At 41.2% G+C, this 23,826-nt stretch overlaps 1 long non-coding RNA gene across 1 annotated transcript in view; it reads right to left on the bottom strand.

The window, feature by feature from the left end:
• Window positions 1-2,280, bottom strand: part of LOC147996560 (uncharacterized) — an 83,445-nt gene extending 81,165 nt beyond the window's left edge. Inside the window, exon 1 of the long non-coding RNA XR_015672572.1 lies at window positions 2,147-2,280. This is a non-coding gene — a long non-coding RNA (uncharacterized LOC147996560). The remainder of the gene's footprint in view (window positions 1-2,146) is intronic.
• Window positions 2,281-23,826: the final 21,546 nt, after the last annotated feature.

Below are 23,826 nucleotides of genomic sequence, written 5' to 3'. Positions count from 1 at the left end.
AGAGAGAGAGAGAGAGAGAGAGAGGTAGGGAGGGAGGGAGGGAGGGAGGAAGGAAGGAAGAGAAGGGAAAGGAAGGGAAGGGAAGGGGAGGGGAGGGGAGGGGAGGGGAGGGGAGGGGAGGGAAGGGAAGGGAAGGGAAGGGAAGGGAAGGGAAGGGAAGGGAAGGGAAGGGAAGAAGGGAGAACTTCTATTTAAAGCCAAATACACACACTATTGTAGTGCCAAGGAAGTGTTAGTGAACCCCAAAAGACCAGTCAGGGGCAGAATGATGCAATCACACCAGAGCCATTATTCAAGCATGAGCTTGGGCTCAGCCCACCCCACCCCCCAACATGCAGGACGGTTTTGATGGAGAAGAGCCCTGAACACTTATGGGGCAAGGTTTTATACAAAGTAGCCATGGAGGGGTGAGTGTTTCTAGCCTGGCTAATATAGTAGCCTGGAGAGCTGCTGTGGTCTTTAGCATAATTGGCTGGTGCTGGGAGTTAAACCATAAACTTAACTTCTGCTTCTCTCCACATTGGTGGTTGTTAGGCAGGGGGGCAGGCTTGTTGGGGATTAAACTGAAAATGCTGGATTTGTTGGAAAACATTAGCCTGTAGGTGCAGGTCTCGTTGGGGTTAGCCTAGAAACTGGAGCAAGGCTCAGGTGTTGTTGGGGGATAACTTGGAAGGTGATGCTAAATACAAGCTTGCTCATTTACCTGACCTCAGACTTAGGTCAGGTTCTCGAAGATGGAGTTTCAACCTCAAAATTCGGTCTCTCACTACACTTCAGAGCAAAGCACTGAACTCAGACACAAGTAAAACAATATTAAGCAACCTTTAGAATTATAGGGGAAATTCCTGTCATTATTCACATAAATAATAACTAAAATTTTTCTTTCCAGGCTCTGGAATACATTGAAAAGGAGACTGTCTTGTCAGCCATGCTCCAGAGAGAAGGCATGTTCATACACAGGAAAATATAGCCAGTGCATTGGGAAAAACTGAGAGAAAAATTTAAATCCTAATAAATACTTCCCAGAAAATGTAAGGTCAACAGCCACATACAGCAGCCAAAATCATCCTTACAACAGAAACACACACACACATAACACACACATGTACACACACACACCACACATACACAAACAACACACATATAACACACACATACCACACATACACACGTACACACATATACATATACATATACAAACAACACACATACACACACCACATATACACAAACAACACACATATAACACACACATGAACATACACATGTACACGCACATACACACACACACCTTCTGTTTTCACCAGCACTTCATATTAGCTAATAGATACAATCTAGAAAAAACCAGACCTGCTACTTTTTTTCTTATAAATGCTGCACAAAACAATTTACCTATCCCCTAAAATTGGAGTATTCTAAGGGCTCTGAGAGCCAAGAACACCATCACTTATACAACAGGCAGAGAATCTAAATGTTAATCCCACCTCATTTCAGTCCAGTGAATTTGACATGCATGCTGACAGAAATGCCATGCAATATTTCCCTACTCAGTCATCCAAGATAAATAGGCTCACTTATGTATAGTTTTATCATTTAAAAGATATTTAAGCTTCTGGTTTCCATTTGTACTCAGAGCTAACCCTGTGCCAAAGCTCTCCCCACCCTAATCCTGCCTGGAGAGAGCTGGTCTCCCAGGAGTGCTGACACACTTAGGATCACAGGCTCACAGGAGGAACAAGCTACAGTCAGAGACAGCAAGACCAGCTAATGCCAGAGATAACCAGATGGTGAGAGGCAAGCACAAGAACTTAAGCAACAGAAACCAAGGATACCTGGCATCATCAGAACCAAGTTCTCCCACCACAGCAAGTCATGGATGCACCAACACACCGGAAAAAGCAAGATTCTGATTTAAAATCACATCTCATGATGACGATAGAGGACTTTCAGAAGCCAGAAGCTGGAAACAACCCAGATGTCCTTCAACAGAGGAATAGATACAGAAAATACAGTACATTTACACAATGGAGTACTACTCAGCTATTTAAAAAAATGACTTCATGAAATTTACAGGCAAATGGATGGAACTTGAAAATATCATTCTGAGAGAGGTAACCCAGTCACAAAAAACGCGCATGGTACGTACTCACTGATAAGCATATATTAGCCAAAAAGAAGCTCAGATATAATCCACAGACCATATGAAGCTCGAGAAGAAAGTAGAACACACCAAACTGTTGATACCACAGTCCTACTCAGAAGGAGGAAGAAAGTAATCTCAGGAGGTAGAGAGAGAGAGAGGGATGTGGAAGTGAGAGAGGAGGGGACTGGACGGGGGCAGGGGGGATGGTTCAGATACAGGAGGAGTTAGGGGAGGAGTACAGAGGGTCAGGAATTTGAACTGAGGAGAGTAGCAGTAGGGCAGGAGGAACTGGCGGTAGCAACTAGAAAGTCCCAGATGCCAGGAACCCAAGAGGTTCCCAGGACCCAACAGGGAGAACGTTAACTGAAATACCCAACAAAGGGGAGTGAGAACCTGTAGAGACGATATCCAGTGGATAGGCACTACGTCCGGTTGAGAGATAGAGCCACCCACCCAACTCAAAAATATTAATCCAGAATTCCTCCTGACAAAAGGAAATGCAGGACAAAGAGTGGAGCAGAGATTGAAGGAAAGGCCATCCAGAGACTTCCCACCTAGGGATCCATCCCACATGCAGGTACCAAACTCAGACACTATTGCTGATGCCAAGAAGCGTTTGCTGACAGGAGTCTGATATAGCTGTCCCGTGAGAGACTCTGCCAGAGCCTGACCAATACTGATGAGGATGCAGGCAGCCAATCATAGGACTGACAGTGGGGACCCCAATGGAGGAGTTAGGACAAGGACTGAAGGAGCTGAAGGGGTTTGTAGCCCCATAGGAAGAACAACAGTAGCAACCAACCAGATTCCCCCAAAGATTCCAGGCATTAAAAAATATACAAAGACAATTATCCTTCCCTGTAAACTGTACTCCACCTTCAGAGAGCAAAGTCACTCTTGGACATCATTTCTTAGAGGGTTTTCTAATCAGTTCTTCAGGGCCAAGAGCTTCAGACCCGGGGCTGAGAGTTGTAACAACAGCCATTGACAAGGGCCAAGGGTTCCAGTGGCATCAGCCTTTATGGAGATGCAGAGGGTGAACTCCTAGGGGTCCAAAGGTCCGGAGAAGCTGGGGCTGGCTGTTACAGGAAACACAAATCTCGTACAGGTGACGATCCATATACCCAATGCTTGCACGGGGACTGTAGTGCTAGCAGTTGCAGCCTGCTGTGATTTGCACTTCCCTAATGCCATCACTCACTGCTGCCAGACAATGAAGAAAATGAAAACTGTCCATTACATCTATCCAGATAGAGCAAAAGATCTCTCTGGAAACTGACTGCTGGCATACACCTGCAAAGTCACACTATCCCTGAGGTTCTCTAAGAACAAACCCCTCCCCTTGCCGCCGCCATTAGCTGTAATAAAAAATGTGTTCGCTAGGTTAACAGCCCACAGCTGTACACCACAAAAACCAACCAAAGTATAATTCACAAACTGGTGGGATGGTTCAGTGGGTAAAGCTATATGCACCACTCCTGAAGGCCTGAGTTTGGGCCACATGACCCACATGGTGGAAGGAGTAAAGTTACTCCTGCAAGTTGTCTTCTGTAAGTGCATCATTGCACATGTACACTGCACATGCATACACACACACACACACACACACACACACACACACACACCAATACAAAATTTAAAACACAAAAAGAATAACATTCAATGGTAAGAAAAATATCTCAATGAAAGAATACAAGTGTTAGACAGGAATCTTGGGTTTGTAGAGATTTTGAAGTAATTTGAAAAGACAAGCCATATACCCATAGCATTAACATGTTGTGCACACATTCTGTATTTATGCTGCATTACTTACCTTCCAACTACTAAAAAATACAGATTTTAGTGGATTTGGAGGGAAAGCAGCCTGTGTAGGAATCCTGAGGGGGAAATGTATTTACACGGTCAATAAAGGGAGTTAACCATCACCAGGTGTTTTTAATTACAACATCATCTGTATTTCTTTCTATCCAAGTCATGGTTGCTGTTGGGTTAACTCTGTCCCCACAATTATGCAGGATTGCTTGTAGACGTGAAAGACCTGTGAAGATCCCACCTTCTACTTATCGTGCTTTAATGAAACACCACATCATTAGTTTTCCCCACAGGAAAGGAACACAGGAAGGACTGTCCTTGCTTTCCCAGCATGTGCGCAGCTCTTTCTAGACACATCCCATACGCCTTCCTTCATAAATGTGGGAGCAACTTTGTTGTAATAAACAGCTCCCACAGTGTCCACATTTCATATAAGGATACAGAATGCATTCCACGGTGATTTAAGTTGACAAAAACAAAAAGATAACAAACTTCAAAATGGTGAAATCTTCAGTCAAGTTACACATGCAATGAAAAGGAAAGAAAAACAATCACACAAAAAGAGCTAACTTCACCACATATCTGTGAAGGCTACTCATACACCAGTGATAAATTAATTGAACATGGATCAACATTCATATTAATTAGGAAGACACCTGGAAGAACTCAGAGAGAGATTTTCCTAGTACCCCTTTCCCTAAAAGGAATTTCTTGTCTGATACTGCTACAACTCAACTACCTTACCCAAGGTATAGGGATCATAGCAGGAGAGGGAGTTTGGAAAAATCTAAGAGTCAAAAGAACAGGATGTCTGCCGTGAGACTGCTATAAGTTTCAGAGAAGCTGCCCCATGAAGTCTCACCAATATGGCTGCCTAGACAGGACCTGAACAAGGACAACATCGTTATACATGCTAATGTGGATGGTAGAATGCTTATGAGGTCCTAGCCCTAGATAAATAACTACAGTAAAGGCAACTAAGAGACGCTGAGAGCAGGAGAAACAGTCTTTGCCAGAGAAGAGTCTCCCCAACTGTTTATCCAGCCATAAGCAGTCATGCCTGAAATTATATATATACAACTAACATTATAAGAAGTGAGCAAGTTGCATTTATGTACTTATAAGTATATGCTTTATGTATTTTATGTATAACTGTTCTGTCTGCCTGGAGGGCAGAGAAGGCATCAGACCTCATTATAGATGGCAGTAAGCACCAGTGAGGGCTGGGATTTGAACTCAAGACCTCTGGAAGAGCAGCTGGTGATATTAAGTGCTGAGCCTTTTTTAGAGAAACTTGAAGCAATCCCACTAAAATTAGGGACTAGACAAGGCTGCCCACTCTCTCCCTACTTATTCAATATAGTACTCGAAGTCCTGGCCAAAGCAATCAGTCAGCGAAAGAAGGTCAAAGGGATACAAATTGGAAGGGAAGAAATGAAAATATCACTATTTGCAGATGATATGATAATGTACTTAAGTGACCCCAAAGTTCCACCAGAGAACTACTTAACCTGATAAACAACTTCAGCACAGTGTCGGGGTATAAAATTAACACAAACAAATCAGTAGCCTTCCTCTACTCAAAGGATAAACAGGCTGAGAAAGAAATTAAGGAAACGAAACCCTTCACAATACTCCCAAATAACATAAAATATCTTGGTGTGACTTTAACCAAGCAAGTAAGAGATCTTCAGAAGAAGCAAGCAAGAGTAGCCATTCTAATATCAAATAAAATCAATTTTCAACTAAAAGTCATCAAAAAAGATAAGGAAGGACACTTCATATTCATCAAAGGAAAAATCCACCAAGATGAACTCTCAATCCTAAATATCTATGCCCCAAATACAAGGGCACCTACATACGTAAAAGAAACCTTACTAAAGCTCAAAACACACATTGCACCTCACACAATAATAGGAGGAGATTTCAACACCCCACTTTCAACAATGGACAGATCATGGAAACAGAAATTAAACAGAGACATAGACAGACTGAGAGAAGTCATGAACCAAATGGACTTAACAGATATTTATAGAACATTCTATCCTAAAGCAAAAGGATATACCTTCTTCTCAGCTCCTCATGGTACTTTCTCCAAAATTGACCATATAATTGGTCAAAAAAAAGGCCTCAACAGGTACAGAAAGATAGAAATAATCCCATGCGTGCTATCAGACCACCACGGCCTAAAGCTGGTCTTCAATAGCAATAAGGGAAGAAAGCCCACATATATGTGGAAGTTGAACAATGCTCTACTCAACAATAACCTGGTCAAGGAAGAAATAAAGAAAGAAATTAAAGACTTCTTAGAATTTAATGAAGATGAAGGTACAACATACCCAAACATATGGGACACAATGAAAGCTATGCTAAGAGGAAAACTCATAGATAGCGCTGAGTGCCTGCAGAAAGAAACAGGAGAGAGCATATGTCAGCAGCTTGACCGCACACCTAAAAGCTGTAGAACAAAAAGAAGCAAGTACACCCAGGAGGAGTAGAAGGCAGGAAATAATCAAACTCAGAGCTGAAATCAGACAAGTAGAAACAAAAAGAACCATAGAAAGAATCAAAAGAACCAAAAGTTGGTTCTTTGAGAAAATCAAAAAGATAGACAAACCCTTAGCCAGACTAACGAGAGGACACAGAGAGTGTGTCCAAATTAACAAAATCAGAAATGAAAAGGGAGACATAACTACAGATTCAAAGGAAATTCAAAAAATCATCAGATCCTACTATAAAAGCCTATATTCAACAAAACTTGAAAATCTGCAGGAAATGGACAATTGCCTAGACAGATTCCAGGTACCGAAGTTAAATCAGGAACAGATAAACCAGTTAAACAACCCCATAGCTCCTAAGGAAATAGAAGCAGTCATTAAAGGTCTCCCAACCAAAAAGAGCCCAGGTCCAGACGGGTTTAGTGCAGAATTCTATCAGACTTTCATAGAAGACCTCATACCAATACTATCCAAACTATTCCACAAAATTGAAACAGATAGAGCTCTACCGAATTCCTTCTATGAAGCCACAATTACTCTTATACCTAAACCACACAAAGACCCAACAAAGAAAGAGAACTTCAGACCAATTTCCCTTATGAATATTGACGCAAAATCCTCAATAACATTCTAGCAAACCGAATCCAAGAGCACATCAAAACAATCATCCACCACGATCAAGAAGGCTTCATCCCAGGCATGCAGGGATGGTTTGATATATGGAAAACCATCAACGTGATCCATTATATAAACAAACTGAAAGAACAAAACCACATGATCATTTCATTAGATGCTGAGAAAGCATTTGACAAAATTCAACACCCCTTCATGATAAAAGTCCTGGAAAGAATAGGAATTCAAGGCCCATACCTAAACATAGTAAAAGCCATATACAGCAAACCAGTTGCTAACATTAAACTAAATGGAGAGAAACTTGAAGCAATCCCACTAAAATCAGGGACTAGACAAGGCTGCCCACTCTCTCCCTACTTATTCAATATAGTTCTTGAAGTTCTAGCCAGAGCAATCAGACAACAAAAGGAAATCAAGGGGATACAGATCGGAAAAGAAGAAGTCAAAACATCACTATTTGCAGATGATATGATAGTATATTTAAGTGATCCCAAAAGTTCCACCAGAGAACTACTAAAGCTGATAAACAACTTCAGCAAAGTGGCTGGGTATAAAATTAACTCAAATAAATCAGTAGCCTTCCTCTACACAAAAGAGAAACAAGCCGAGAAAGAAAATAGGGAAACGACACCCTTCATAATAGACCGAAACAATATAAAGTACCTCGGTGTGACTTTAACCAAGCAAGTAAAAGATCTGTACAATAAGAACTTCAAGACTCTGAAGAAAGAAATTGAAGACCTCAGAAAATGGAAAGATCTCCCATGCTCATGGATTGGCAGGATTAATATAGTAAAAATGGCCATTTTACCAAAAGCAATCTACAGATTCAATGCAATCCCCATCAAAATACCAATCCAATTCTTCAAAGAGTTAGACAGAACAATTTGCAAATTCATCTGGAATAACAAAAAACCCAGGATAGCTAAAACTATCCTCAACAATAAAAGGACTTCTGGGGGAATCATCATTCCTGACCTCAAACAGTATTACAGAGCAATAGTGATAAAAACTGTATAGTATTGGTACAGAGACAGACAGATTGACCAATGGAACAGGATTGAAAACCCAGTAATGAACTTACACACCTATGAGCACTTGATTTTTGACAAAGGAGCCAAAACCATTCAATGGAAAAAAGATAGCATTTTCAGCAAATGGTGCTGGTTCAACTGGAGGTCAACATGTAGAAGAATGCAGATCGATCCATGCTTATCACCCTGTACAAAGCTTAATCCAAGTGGATCAAGGACTTTCACATCAAACCAGACACACTCAAACTAATAGAAGAAAAAGTGGGGAAAAATCTCAAACACATGGGCCCTGGAGAAAATTTCCTGAACAAAACACCAATGGCTTATGCTCTAAGATCAAGAATCGACAAATGGGATCTCATAAAACTGCAAAGCTTCTGTAAGGCAAAGGACACTGTGGTTAGGACAAAACGGCAACCAACAGATTGGGAAAAGATCTTTACCAATCCTACAACAGATAGAGGGCTAATATCCAAAATATACAAAGAACTCAAGAAGTTAGACTGCAGGGAAACAAATAACCCTATTAAAAAATGGGGTTCAGAGCTAAACAAAGAATTCACAGCTGAGGAATGCCGAATGGCTGAGAAACACCTAAAGAAATGTTCAACATCTTTAGTCATAAGGGAAATGCAAATCAAAACAACCCTGAGATTTCACCTCACACCAGTGAGAATGGCTAAGATCAAAAACTCAGGTGACAGCAGATGCTGGCGAGGATGCGGAGAAAGAGGAACACTCCTCCATTGTTGGTGGTGTTGCAGACTGGTAAAACCATTCTGGAAATCAGTCTGGAGGTTCCTCAGAAAATTGGACATTGAACTGCCTGAGGATCCAGCTATACCTCTCTTGGGCATATACCCAATAGATGCCCCAACATATAAAAAAGACACGTGCTCCACTATGTTCATAGCAGCCTTATTTATAATAGCCAGAAGCTGGAAAGAACCCAGATGCCCTTCAACAGAGGAATGGATACAGAAAATGTGGTACATCTACACAATGGAATATTACTCAGCTATCAAAAACAACGAGTTTATGAAATTCGTAGGCAAATGGTTGGAACTGGAAAATATCATCCTGAGTGAGGTAACCCAAACACAGAAAGACATACATGGTATGCACTCACTGATAAGTGGCTATTAGCCAAAATGCTGGAATTACCCTAGATGCCTAGAACACATGAAACTCAAGACGCAAGACGGATGATCAAAATGTGAATGCTTCACTCCTTTAAAAGGCGGGACAAGAATATCCTTGGCAGGGAATAGAGAGGCAAAGATTAAAACAGACACAGAAGGAACACCCATTCAGAGCCTGACCCACATGTGGCCCATGCATATACAGCCACCCAATTAGACAAGTTGAATGACGCAAAGAAGTGCAGGCCGACAGGAACCGGATGTAGATTGCTCCTGAGAGACACAGCCAGAATACAGCAAATACAGAGGCGAATGCCAGCAGTAAACCACTGAACTGAGAACAGGACCCCCGTTGAAGGAATCCGAGAAAGAACTGGAAGAGCTTGAAGGGGCTCAAGACCCTATATGAACAACAATGCCAAGCAACTAGAGTTTCCAGGGACTAAGCCACTACCTAAAGACTATACATGGACTGACCCTGGACTCTGACCTCATACGTAGCAATGAATATCCTAGTAAGAGCCAGTGGAAGGGGAAGCCCTTGGTCCTGCTAAGACTGAACCCCCAGTCAACGTGATTATTGGGGGGAGGGCGGCAATGGGGGAAGGGTGGGGAGGGGAACACCCATAAAGAAGGGAGGGGGACTAGGGGGATGTTTGCCCGGAAACTGGGAAAGGGAACAACATTCGAAATGTAAATAAGAAATACTCAAGTTAATAAAAAAAGGGGGGGGAATATTCATAGGAGGGGATATGGAAGCAAAGTTTAGAGCAGCGACTCAAGGAATGGCCATTCAGAGCCTGACAAAAATGTGGCCATATATATACAGCAACCAAAACTAGGTAAGATTGCTGAAGCTAAAAAAATGCATGCAGAAAGGGGACTCTCCTGAGAGACACATCCAGAGCATGTCTAATACAGAGGTCAATGCTAGCAGCAAACCACCGAACTGAGAATAGGTCCCCCTTGGGGGGAATTAGAGGAAGTATTGAAAGAGTTGAAGGAGCTTGCAACCGAATAAAAACAACAATGCCAACCAACCAGGGCTTCCAGGGACTAAACCACTACTGAAAGACTATACATGGACTGACCCAGGGCTCCAACTGCATATGCACCAGAGAATAGCCTTGTTGGGGCACCAGTAGAAGGGAAAGCCCTTGTTCTTGCCAAAGTTGGACCCCCCAGTGCAGGGGAATATGGGGGAGGGCAATAAGGGGATGTATGGAGGGAATACCTGTATGGGGGAAGTGGAGGGGAGGGAATGGGGGCTTATGGACAGGAAACCTGGAAGGGGAATAACCTTTGAAATATAAGTAAAGAAATATATAATAATTTTTAAACATATATGTTTTATATAATTATTTCTTTATTTATATAATTGTATTATACAAATATAAGACAGTTAAAGAAACAGACTGTGACTTTGAGGGACAGCAAGGCAGGATGTATGATTAGGTTTCAGGGGAGTTTTGGAAAGGCAAAATGCTGTAATTATAATCTACTTTCAAGACCTAAAACATATTAAATAAATATTTATACTTATACACAAAAGTACATGGTATAAAATTTTAATTAAGAGTAAATATAAATAAGTAAAAGTAAAGAGCAATGTAAGGATGTCATTTCCTCTCAAATGATTACACACTGGACACTGTTTCATGTATGTGCTAAACGTGCTACCTTTTTAAAATTCCATTGATCCAGAGGCCAACTTTTCCTGGGTTAAATCCCTGAGCACAGTTGGGTCTGAGGATCCTAACTTTGCATAGTCTGGCTCTTATTCCGCATGGTAAAGCATCTCCGGTCTGCTTAGACAATCTTCCCGCTTAATATTTTTGTCTCTTAGGTTCATTTCCATGCATAGTCTTCAAAGTGAAATTTAGAATGCTTTGCTGGTTTCTTTATGATATTCACTAGAAATGGAGGTTTTTGGTTTTTTTTTTTTTTAATTGATGTTTTAATGCAGAGAGGACACAGGTAAACAGAACTGACTTCTTTTAAAACATTTATCTTATTTTTCAAGGTACCTCTGTTTGATTCCTCAAATCTTCCCATGATACTATCATGTAGAGTTTTACAATTTACTTTATCAAAGTTTATGAATATTCCCAAAGACTATCGGTAAGTTTAGATTCTTTTAGTGAGGTAAACGAAATAGTTTCCCTCTCTGTTTCTGTCTGACAGATAGCATGGTCTATCAAGAGCGCTGGCGGTGATATTTTTGGTAACATAACCCCCTACCTGATCTTTGCAATCATCTGTCTTAATGAATGTCCCTTTAAAATTTGGATATCAGTTCTTCGATATTTTTCAAAGACGGATTGACTTTAGATAGTTTAGCGAACAGCTGGGCCATTAGCGTAATTTAAATTTCAGGGTGTGACTGCTTAAAAGACACACAAAAACGTACTCTAACACAGATAGATGCGAACGAATCCCGGATTAGGTCATGTTTCAAATGATTTTTATTCTCTTTAGATTACTTTTTCTTATGCTATGTGTTTTGCCAGCATGCGCGTATCTATGCTATGTGCCCTCAAAAGTCGAAGTGGACCTTGAATTCCTTGGGCTGGAGTTAATGATTGGACCACCAGGTCCAATCTAGAACCCAACCCAAGAGCTTGGTGAGAACAACGGGAGCTCTGAACCACAGAACCATTGCTTCAGTTCTTCTGCCGACCTTAAGTGGTAGCCCACGCAAGGATATTGGTAGCTTCACAAAGCCCTTGGCTGTCATTGAGCTCTTCTGCAGTACCGCTGTCTACACCCCCTAAAATCTTACCATTCCCATAGAAGTGCTTGAAGCAGCCACTGCTTTTCAGTGATTCTCAAAAATCAACTACTGCAATTGAAATCCCAGCAAAAGGAAAACATCTTGTGGGACAGGTCTGCCCAACTTTCTCCTTCTGGGTTCACAGAATATTATTAACAGAGCACACAAACACGGCCAAGGGGTTCTGTATTTAGATAATGATTGAATCCATTAAACCATCCTCTTAGGCTCCATGTTCCATCAATGGAACATCCAGCAGATTCTTTTTATAGAAATATGATTTGATCTGCAATGTCCTGGAACATGTTTTTCCAGCTACTTGGCTTCGAGTTTATGCTAATTGCCAGGCATTAGCTCACAATTTCTGTGGCACATAGAAACAGTAAGATCCACATTCCCCCACAAGAATTATTGAGAATGAATCAGAGGGGTTTTTGTTGAACCCACTCGTGTACTAATTGAATATTTGCTTTCTTTTTAACCCTTTGTTGTTCCAAATTTCTTTTTCCTTAAGATGTACTTGTTCTCACACACTACTTACAATTTTGCAATATCATACTGTTTATAATGTCTCAATATGACCCACAGCCTTGCAAACAATAGGAGAAAGTAGTCATTTGAGCTCCACTAGTCTGGATTAACTGGTTTTGAGTGCATTTTCTCAGGGAACAAAGAAAAAAAAATAATAATAATAATTTAACAATGAAACTCGTTGATAGTTAAGAAGGGTGGTAAGGGCTAGAAAGGTGGCTCAGTAATTAAGAACACTTCCTGCTCTTGCGGACACCCTGGGTTTGGTTCCCAGAGCTCACATGACAGCGTATAGCTATCAATAACTCGGTCTCTAGGAGAACCAATGCTTTTTCTGGGCCTCTGTGAACACCAGCCATGTATGTGCTGTATATACATCATGCAGGCAATCACGTGCTCGCATTAACAAACACACAGACAAAATATAGTAAAAAGAAGCAGAAGAAATTTGGCATTTTTTAAACCAGGAAAGGTCAACCTGTTTTAAATAGTGCTGTATGTACACAAAGACGTGAGCTAAGCCGCAGAAGAGCTCTGTCAAAAATCAACATCCTAGGCTCAGAGTTCAAGGAAAAGCTTTTCAAATTGCACTGCCCCACAGGGAGCCTCTGTGCTTTGCATAAGACGCACTGTGGACTTTTTTATTTTGATTTGTCTGGCAGTTTTGTTTTCTTTGTCTCCTTGGTCTTTTGCTTGTTTGTTTTGTCTTGTGTTTTTGTGTTTGGAGAGGGCATTTTGCTTGGTGTTTGGGTTTGTATTAAAATTATTTCAAAACGAAAAAGACAACAAACAACGCAAACTGTTAAAAAAATATTTGGGGGAGCCTCTGTATAGGATGTCTTACAGGTAAGGGCGGGTACAAGATAGAACGAGGCCTGTCATTGGACGAGAAGGAAGGATGGGCGGCAGAAAAGTTTGAGAGAAGAGGAGGAGACTGGAACAGGAGGAGGTGGAGAGAAGCTGCAGAGAGAACATGGAGGCTGACGTTAAGATTCCACTCTGTGTATTTACCGGTTGTTATGAGTATTCTTAAGGGACAGATGTGTAAAGGGCTTTGTATGACTAGGTGGGCAATTATATCTTTTTTTTTTTTTTTTTGGTTCTTTTTTTCGGAGCTGGGGACCGAACCCAGGGCCTTGCGCTTCCTAGGTAAGCGCTCTACCACTGAGCTAAATCCCCAGCCCCAATTATATCTTATCAATTGGATCAGCAGTTATTGTGTTGCGTGTTCTTTCTTGTGATTAGAGTTCGGGAGAGTGTGCAGTGGCAGAGACACTGGTCCGCCTTAAAGTTGGAATGTATATTTCTGATATAGTGAAGCCTGCCTTGGGTACTGGATGGGTAGAGAGATTATTGCCAGACTCAGAGAGAGGCCATCAGCAATGTTATACAGGATGGCGCAAAGCGGGTCAGAGGCTTTTGCTGACTGAGATTAAGACATCTTGGGGCATTGTGATGCCAGACCTAGAGGGGGTAAAAAGACAGCCTTTTATTTTTTATAATTTTACAACAACATCTCTGAGGATGGATGGACCAGCAAAGTCTTTAGAGGTCTCTGTATTCAGACTGGTACCTCTTTCAGATCGGTAACCCCACTTATTAGTGCTGGTTGCCTCACAAGTCCTTCAGACCTTAAACTTCATAAGGAAAGTGCATCTGGGACCAGGCCTGAGCTTCCTTCCTCTGTAGCCTTTTCCCTCAGTCTCAGCTGCAATGGCTCAGAAAAGGTGGTGGGGTAGTGATTCAGAAATTGGCTTCTGCGTACTACTTTAGTGAGACATCTCAAAGCATATGGTTTAAGGAACAAGCGATCTTTCTACTACTAAGAAAACATCTACGCTGTATTCACAAAACCAGCTTTAACACCAGATCATGATCCTGAAATCCACGAGGCACTTATTCTATTAGTTTCAGACAAATAATGATTCCACTCCAGATTCAGTGGCCACATCAGAATAATGGAGAAGAGCTTTAAAGAGTTTTCCTTTAATTATTTGTTTTAATTTTTTGAGAGTGTAATATAATTATGTCACTTCTCCCTTTCCTCCTTCCAAACCTTCCCATCAACTGATCCTTACTCTCAAATTCATGGTCTCTCTTCTCATTAATTGCTACAAAACCAATGTACAAATGACATTATATGAACTGATCATGTTGTGTTTATGCTCTTAGGAATATGTGTGTGTGTGTGTACATAAACTGTTTCTTTCAATGTCTACCGTGTAATTTCAAAGAACTATTCCAAACTTAACAGACTCTGGCTTCTCAGAATTTCCTATGTCCAAAGGTTACTTCTCAGACAGAGGTAGACACCGCCTTCCAAACTAAACTTGACTTTGGTGTTCAAACACACACACACACACACACACACACACACACACACACACACACACAATTATGGAACTTCAAATAATTTGCAGACTAGGTATCTTGCCAAGGATGTGACTCCCTTAAGCTGGTCTCCCTTCTAATGCTTTCTGGTGAGCTATTTCTGTGTGTGCCTTTGGCCTTCCTCTTTATTCCTTTCTTTCTTTCTTCTGTTTTTTTTTTTATTTAATTCTTTTTTGGATATTTTCTTTATTCACATTTCAAATGTTATCTGGAAACCCCCTCCCCGATATCCCTTCCCTCTGCTTCTATGATGGTGCCCCCTCACCCACCCACCCACTCCCTCCCACCTCCCTGCCCTCGCATTCCCCTACACTGGGACATTGAGTCTTCACATGACCAAGGGTCTCTCCTCCCATTGAACCCCGACAAGGACATCTTCTGCTACATATGCGGCTGGAGCCATGGGTCAACCCATGTGTACTCTTTGGTTGGTGGTTTAGTCCCTGTGACCTCCGGGGGCGGGGAGGACTGGTTGGTTGATATTGTTACTCTTCCTGTGGGGTTGCAAACTCCTTCAGCTCCTTCAGTCCCTTCTCTAACTACTCCATTGATGACCTCATTCTCAGTCAATTGGTTGACAGCCTCTGTGTTTGTCAGATTCTGGCAAAGCCTCTCAGGAGACAGTTCTGTCAGACTCCTATCAGCATGCACTTCTTGGCATCTGCAATAGTGTCTGGGTTGGTGACTGTATATGGGATAGATACCCAGATGGGGCAGTCTCTGGATAGCCTTTAGTCATCAGGGAAATGCAAATCAAAACAACCCTAAGATTCCACCTCACATCAGAGTGGCTAAGATCAAAAACTCAGGTGACAGCAGATGATGGCGAGGATATGGAGAAAAAGGAACACTCCTCCATTGCTGGTGGGACTGCAAACTGGTACAACCATTCTGGAAATCAGTCTGGAGTTTTCTCAGAAAATTGGACATTGAACTACCTGAGGACCTAGCTATACCTCTTTTGGGCATATACCCAAAAGATGCTCCAACATATAACAAAGACACGTGCTCCACTATGTTCATAGCAGCCTTATTTATAATAGCCAGAAGCTGGAAAGAATCTAGATGTCCTTCCACAGAGGAATGGATACAGGAAATGTGGTACATCTACACAATGCAGTTCTACTCAGCTATCAAAAACAATGACTTTATGGAATTCTTAGGCAAATGGGTGGAATTAGAAAGTATCATCCTGTGTGAGGTAACACAATCACAAAAGAACATGCATGCTATGTGGACATACATTAGCCCAAAAGCTCAGAATACCCAAGATACTGTTTACAGACCACATGAAGCTCAAGAAAAAGGAAGATCAAAGTGTGGATACTTCAGTTCTTAGAAGAAGGAACAAAATACTCTCAGGAGGAATTATGGAGACAAAGTGTGGAGCAGAGACTGAAGGAAAAGTCTCCTCTTTCAAATGAAAGAGATGCTTTCTTCCAGAAGTAGACAATGTGGGAACTAGAAGATGAAGGAAATGTCAGTGCTTTCGGTGCATTGATGAGACAACTGAGCGCCATAGCAGAGCTCTGTGATACTATGCAGATCCCTGGTCTGAGTTCACTGCACATCCCTCCATGAAAATGTCCACTGCAATCACAATAAGCCAAAGCAAAGTGCCATTTAATTTCTGACTGACCAGTGGCAGAAAATAGTAGATATCTGAACTGCTGAGTGAAGCATACAGAGCATATAACTATATTGGCCACATAACTCTTAGTGGAGATAATTTTACTAATATACTTAAACTACTTTCTTCCTAAAACTTACCATATACCTTTATGGTAGTAAGATAATAACATTGAAAATACCAACTCCATTCTTAGATAGAAGAAAGTGATGAAAACTGGGGAAACCCCCCTGGACGGATGAAAATCACATGAAGTTGTGTTAGGAGAGAAACAAGGTTAATTAACAACGCATGTTTCAACACTAAAGAGCAATAAAAGAAATGCCCTGCTGCCTTGTGGCATAAAACATTCCTCCCATAACTCAAAGTGTTGAGAATTAAAATTCGATCCATTGAATTGTTGGTATAGAATTTAAAACTTATAAAATACTTTAAAAGAGGTCACTACATAGTGGTCCTAATTTTTAAAATGGTCTCACTTTCTATGCAAATAATTGAAGCGAGCAAGTGCCACATTTCTTATGCATTCATTTGGTGTCTCTGCTGAATAACAATGTAGGAACTGAGACTCCCACATAGCCGTAACACTTCGGGAAGAATTTGCTCCAGATTATTATTTTCACAGAAAATACTGGCGTGAACGAAGTGCTGACCTCCCTCAGAACTACCACAGTGTGTGCATCCCAAGTTTTAGGGCTCTAATATGAGCTGGTTGTCTATTTTCGCAAGACTCGCATGTCAAAATACTAAACCTACATGAGGATGGTATTAGGAGAGGTCAGGTCAGGGGAGCAAATAGTTCGTGAAGGTAGCACCCTTCTTATGAGGACTATAAGACTGGGACTTGTAGCTTGGTGGTAGGGCCACCTGCCTTCCATGTACAAGCCCCAAGTCTCGGTCTCAAGAAACAGAAAATAAATATGTCAGTGAAATTTTGAACAGACAGCTAGTGCCTTTTACCAAGTGACACTCAGTTAGAAGGTACTTTGTATGAAAAGTCTACTATATAGACTTTCGTGGGCTACTAAATCTGCCAGCACGCTGCTCTCCAGCTTGCCTCCCGAACAGTAAGAAGTAAATTTCTCTTGTTTAGAATCTTCAGTTCATATTATTTCTCTGTGGCATTCCAAGTGGAGCATAACAAGCTCCAGCTCTGGGATGAACAAATAAATGAGTTCTTAATAGGCAGTGAGCTATGGCAGAACAGCATAGGTCAATACCCAAGGATGAGTCCCAAATGGAACCAGCATGAACATGCCTTTCCTTCTGTATTATGCATAGTGTTCTGCCTGCACGCATGCCTGCAGACCAGAAGAGGGCACTGGATCCCATTGCAGATAATTGTGAGCCACCATGTGGTTGCTGGGAATTGAACTCAGGACCTCTGGAAGAGCAGCTAGTGCTCTTAACCCCTGAGCCACCTCTCCACCCCCATTCCTTTCCTTCTGAAACGAACTCCCATCCACACCAGAAGCAAGAGGAAACAAGGTTAGCCCATTGCTCACCACTGTAGACACCAGAGCGTGGGCAGAGCTATCTCCTCATAACTGCCTCTGCTCTCCCCCAGCCTCCTCCAAGGAGCTTCCCTAATGACTATCTTCTCTCTTTTCCTTTTCACTTTCTAAAATTTTCTCTCAGAGTAAAATGAATTGGGTGTGGTTTCTTTCTTATCTAATGCCCAGCAATAAGAATATTCTCGAATTATTGCTGATGAATTAATTACTTCCTGAGTACACTCTCTTGACCTATGAATTAAAGGCAATAAAGCCCTTTGCACTGTGGTTAACTATAACCCAGGTTTGCTATTAGGTAGAGCTCGGTGTAACTTATTAAATGTGTGACCCTAGCTATTGCTTAAACTTTGTGTGGTGAAACGGTAGCATGACAGCGTAGCTAAGTTGGAAATAAGCTTCCATGAGTTCTTCTAACTTGGGCTTGCTCAGACAAAGAGAAATAGTCTTGCAAGCCAGAACTTCAGTTGAGTAGGTTTCATGGTCTGAACCTAGGAGGGGCACATACTACTATAGGCTATGGACATTGCCAAATTACTGGCTCATATTTGGTGTATGGTAGCATTCAGATCTAGTTATCAAGCTCCTCCCTCAGCACCCCAAATATAAGTGAAGCACCCATGACCCAAGTGAAGTGACAATCCCTGAAGCTGAAAGAAGAGATAACTATGAACCATCCTTTGGTCTCTGTTGTGTTCTCAGGGCACCAACTCTACCCTTTATACTCTCTCCTCTGGGTCTGTCTTTTCTTTCTCACCACCTCCTCTGCTTAGAAGAGAGTCAACATCAGATGCTGTTAGGTGCTCAGCTGAACAAAGTTCATGGTTCTGTGCCATCTCCCTATCCCCACGTGATATAATTTAATAGAAAACTGGCATTTTATTTATTCTTCTTTAGAAGAATTGTCCAGGTTTATAACTTCTACCTAAATTTTATAAAAATTTTAATGTTAAAAATAATATTTGAGCAAGGGATTCTGCTATATCATTTCACCTCCTGTCATCTCTTTAACAGAAAGCATTCTATCTTAGGTTATCCTGTTATGTTTACTCACGGTGTCGATTTCTATACCTTATTAGGTATGCCATCATCTCTGTTGGTGTCTATATTCATTCATTACTTACCTGAAAAAAAAATACCTTCAAGCACTTGAAGCTACTTCACTGTTTAACAGCAAGTGTCCAGCATTAAATCAGAAGGCATGGGCTTTTAGAAAGGTGGATTGTGCGTAAGAATAGAAGTGTCCTTCTTGGCCACTGTCACAGTTGGTTTTGTTGTTGTTGTTGCTGCTGCTGTGACAAACACCATGACCCACGATAACCCAAGGGAGAAAAGAGTTTACGTGAATTGCACTTGCAGGCCACAGAGCATCAGGCTAGGGATGCAAGCAGGAATCTAGAGACAGAAACTGAAGCAGAGCCCATGGAGGAATGCTGCCTACTGGAGAGATGACTCTGAAGTTAAGAGCACTGGCTTCTCTTGCAGACGACTCAGGTTTGATTCCCAGCACCCACACAGTGGCTCACAGCCATCTGTCACTGGAGTTCCAGGGGATTCACCACCCTCTTCTGGCCTCTGTGGGAAATGCATGCATGTGGTGCACACACATACATACAGACAAAAACCCATACACGTTAAATATGTTTACTTTTTTATTTGTTTTCTTATTTGCTTGTTTTTTATTGGATATTTTTATTTACATTTCAAATTTATCCCCTTTCCCAGTTTCCTGTCCATAAACCCCTTATCCCACCACCTCCCCATTCTTCTATGAGGGTGTTCCCCCACCCATCCACCCACCCCTTCTGGCCTTCTCACTCTGACATTCCCCTACACTGGGGGGGTTCAGTCTTGGCAGTACCAAGTGCTTCTCCTCACATTGGTGCCCAACAAGACCATCCTCTGCTATATATGCAGCTGGAGCCATGAGTCACTCACTCCATGTGTACTTTTTGGATTGTGGTTTAGTCCCTGGGAGCTCTGGTTGGCTGGTATTATTCTTATGGGGTTGCAAAAGCAATTGCCCCCACCAATCAGTGTGACGGAGGCAGTGGCTCAGCTGATATTTTGTTTTCCAGGTTTGTCTCAAGATGACAGAAAACTAAACCAATACAACTTCCCACACCAAAAGTAATGCTGGTTTCTGATTTCTTTCACATCTGTCCATCTTTCTCAGCCAGTAAACTTGGGCTTGTTGTTAAGATAGGATATCAAAGCTCTGGTCATCTAGTCTGCCTGCCTTCTCTACTTCTTCATCCAGCATCTCTCCTCATATTTTGTCCTCCACTGTAGCGAGGAACAATTTAACACTTATGTTCCAATTTTAAGTCAAGTCATGTAGACATCTTTTCATCAAATACCCCTAAGATCCCTTCTGCCTGCTTTGGGATTGCCTCTGTCAAGCTGGGCATGATGTTGCACATCTGTAATTCCAACACTTGGGAGGCAGAAGCCAGAAGATTACTGCAAGTTCCGGGGCCAGCCTGGGCTAAACAGCAAAAACAAAAGGGAAACAAACAAGCTGTTTCCTTATATAGACTTTGATACTTAATCAGAAATAGAGTGGGGTAAAAAGTGAGCTCAGGGATTACTTTAGAATTCAAAGGAAATGCATTGTTATAGTTACTCTAAGAAGATGCAATTTAGACAGGGATTTTCTTATGCGATTTGCTTTTGCTATCCATCATGCTGGCCTGGGAGACCGTCAACCACCAGACATACGTAAGCGTCTTTAATATCTTCAGTCTTGTCCTTTAATCACTCTCAGATGCGCTAAGAGGAGGGTGCTGCTCTCTAGGAGGCAGTGAAATAAAGGTCCATGAATTTACAGAAATAATACAAAGAGCAGTCTCTTTGCACTCCATCACTGGACTTTAAGAAGGGACCATAAAATAGCTCATTTTCACAAAAAGCCTTGGGACATGAAAACATTTGAAACAACTTCAAATCTCATATTATGTAGTGATGAATATGCACTAAAAGCCCACGACAGAATAAAATAACGCCTATGTTTTGTTTCAAAAGTCTTGCCGGAAGTAATCAACATTGATACAGTTTCTTGAGCAGTGCCCAAATGGATCATTTCTGTAGCCTGGCTGCTCAGATAATAGAGGAGGCAGGGAAAAGAGAAGAGGTTTCATTATTCTGACTGTATGTTTTCGTACACTACCTTTAATGGCGTCCTCCCAGTAAACACCCACTCCTGATCTCAGGCTGTAAAGCTCCTCATCCTTTTGCTCCTCAAAGACTAAATGCACATTGGGGGAAATGTTTATTTTTTGCTATGAATAGCACAAAAATGGTTTTGTGGGTCATAAATATGGAAACAATTTTCCTTGACAATTATACCTTGGAAAGAAAACCCACGTCTTACTTTCACAGAAGCTGGGGTCTCGTCCCTCAGCATTCTAACTTCAGTCTTTCCAATAACGTCATTGACAACTGAGGGGCACAACTCATCCATGTTAGGACAATTCTAATTGGCAAATCTTTCTTCAGCAAGCTCATGTGTGGGCATCCTATGGGTGTGGTAGAAACCAAGGTGAGACATTGGCAGATTTCTTACTAGTATATTTTCTCTCTATCCTATTTGGGTAAAACCATACTCCACAAGTTTTCCTCTTAGCACCACATAAAAAAGATCACAAACTCCCATATTCCATTAATTTAAATAAGATGTTCCGACTCTAGGAAGCTCAATGGCCATTTCTTCTTACTGTCCTTATGTTAACTTTTTACCATCCACTGTCATGAATATTTTGATCCTATAACTACATAGTTTAGGCTGGGTAGTTTATAAATAATAGAAGGTGTGTACTTTTTATGTCATTGGAAAGTGGACAGTCAAAGATCAAAGTACTGGTACTCTGTGTGTGGTGCGTACTTTATTGTGTCTTCACAGAGCAGAAGAACAAAGGGAGGGTTAGGCAGCCTCCCACTCCTGTTCTGTAAAAACTCATTCCATCCGTGACAGTCGGCCTGGCAACTATATTTGAATACATGAATTTTAGAGGACACAGTCATCCAGTACCATCCTCTTCATCTTCTCTACATTTTATTTATTATGAACCACATAAGAATAGCACTGTGAGTTGATCATGAAAAAGCAGATCATTTAACCAGTGTCCTTTCCACTATAAAAACCAGGTAATGCTGTGCATCCAAATTTTATGCTTAAAATAAATGACCAGCAATTGGATTATAACACTGCTAAGCTCATCAATTGATTACTCTATTCATGAGGTCTTAATTGAGTAGGCTACTAGGATCAGGGGCTAGGTAGAGACAGGAGTCACTGAGGCATATTAAGGTTGTATCTTATGCCTAGATGTTTCCTCCCTCTGTCCCTCTGTCCCTCCATCCCTCTCTCCCTTCCCCATGCTCCCCCCTCCCCCTTTTTCTCCCCATCCATTTACCCCCTCACTATTCCTCCTCCTCCTTCCTTACCCGCCGTCTCCTCTTCCTCATCCTCATCTTCATCCTCTTTCTTCCCCTGGATACCATGAAGTAAGCACGTTTGTTCCAGCATGTGCTTCTCACTCTGACGTTCTGCCTCATCTTGAGTCCTGCTGCATAGCAATTTCTTCTAAGATCAAATACTCTACCTTAGAAAGAAGCACACTAAGACTGATGTTATTCTAAAGTGCAATGAAACATTCTATCTTTCAGGAAAGCTCCTTACAATTAAGGGACTTTGAAGAATTGTGTTGGGATTTTGACAGGGGTGGACTGAATCTGTAGATTGCCTTTGGTAGGATGGCCATTTTTACTATATTTAATCCTGCCAATCCATGAGCATGGGAGATCTTTCCATTTTCGGAGATCTTTGATTTCTTTCTTGAGAGACTTGAAGTTGTTGCTATATAGACCTTTCACTTGTTTGCTTAGAATCACAGCATGGTATTTTATACTATCTGTGGCTATTGTAAATGATGTTGTTTCTCTAATTTCTTTCTCAGCCTGTTTATCATTTGGATAGATGAAGGCTACTGATTTATTTGAGTTAATTTTATATCCAACCACTTTGCTGAAAGTTGTTTACCAACTGTGGAAGTTCTCTGGTAGAATTTCGGAGGTCACTTAGGAATACTATCATATCATCTGCAAATAGTGATACATTTACTTCCTCTTTGCCAATTTATATCCCCTTCATCTCTTTTTTGTTGTCTTATTGTTCTAGCTAGAACTTCGAGCCCTATATTGAATAGATATGTAGAGAGTGGGCATCTTGTCCCCAACTTTATTGGCATTGCTTCAAGTATCTCTCCATTTAATTTGATATTGGCTGAAATTGCTTTTAAAATGTTTAGGTAAGGACCTTGAGTTTCTGATCTCTCCAATACTTTTAACATGAAGGGGTGTTGTGTTTTGTCAAAAGCTTATTCTGTATCTACAGAGATGATCATGTGATTTTTTTCTTTGAGTTTATTTATATAGTGGATTACGTTCATGGATTTTTGTATATTGATCTTGCATCTCTGGGATAAAGCCTACTTTATTGCAGTGAATGATGGTTTTGATGTTGTTCTTGGATTCTGTTTGCCAGACTTTTATTGAGTATTTTGAATCTATAGTCATAAGCGAGATTGGTCTGAAGTTCTCTTTTATGGTTGGGTCCTTGTGTGGTTTAGGTATTAGAGCAATTGTTTAGGTATTAGAGCTTCATAAGATAAATTAGATAGTGTTCCTTCTGTTTCTACTTTATAGAATAGTTTGGGGAATAATGGTA

Source organism: Rattus norvegicus, chromosome 2, assembly GCF_021556685.1.
Source record: "Rattus norvegicus strain SHRSP/BbbUtx chromosome 2, alternate assembly SHRSP_T2T, whole genome shotgun sequence".
Taxonomy (NCBI): domain Eukaryota; kingdom Metazoa; phylum Chordata; class Mammalia; order Rodentia; family Muridae; genus Rattus; species Rattus norvegicus.
Note: the sequence above shows the minus strand (reverse complement) of the source record. Positions and strands in the feature narration are given on the sequence as shown.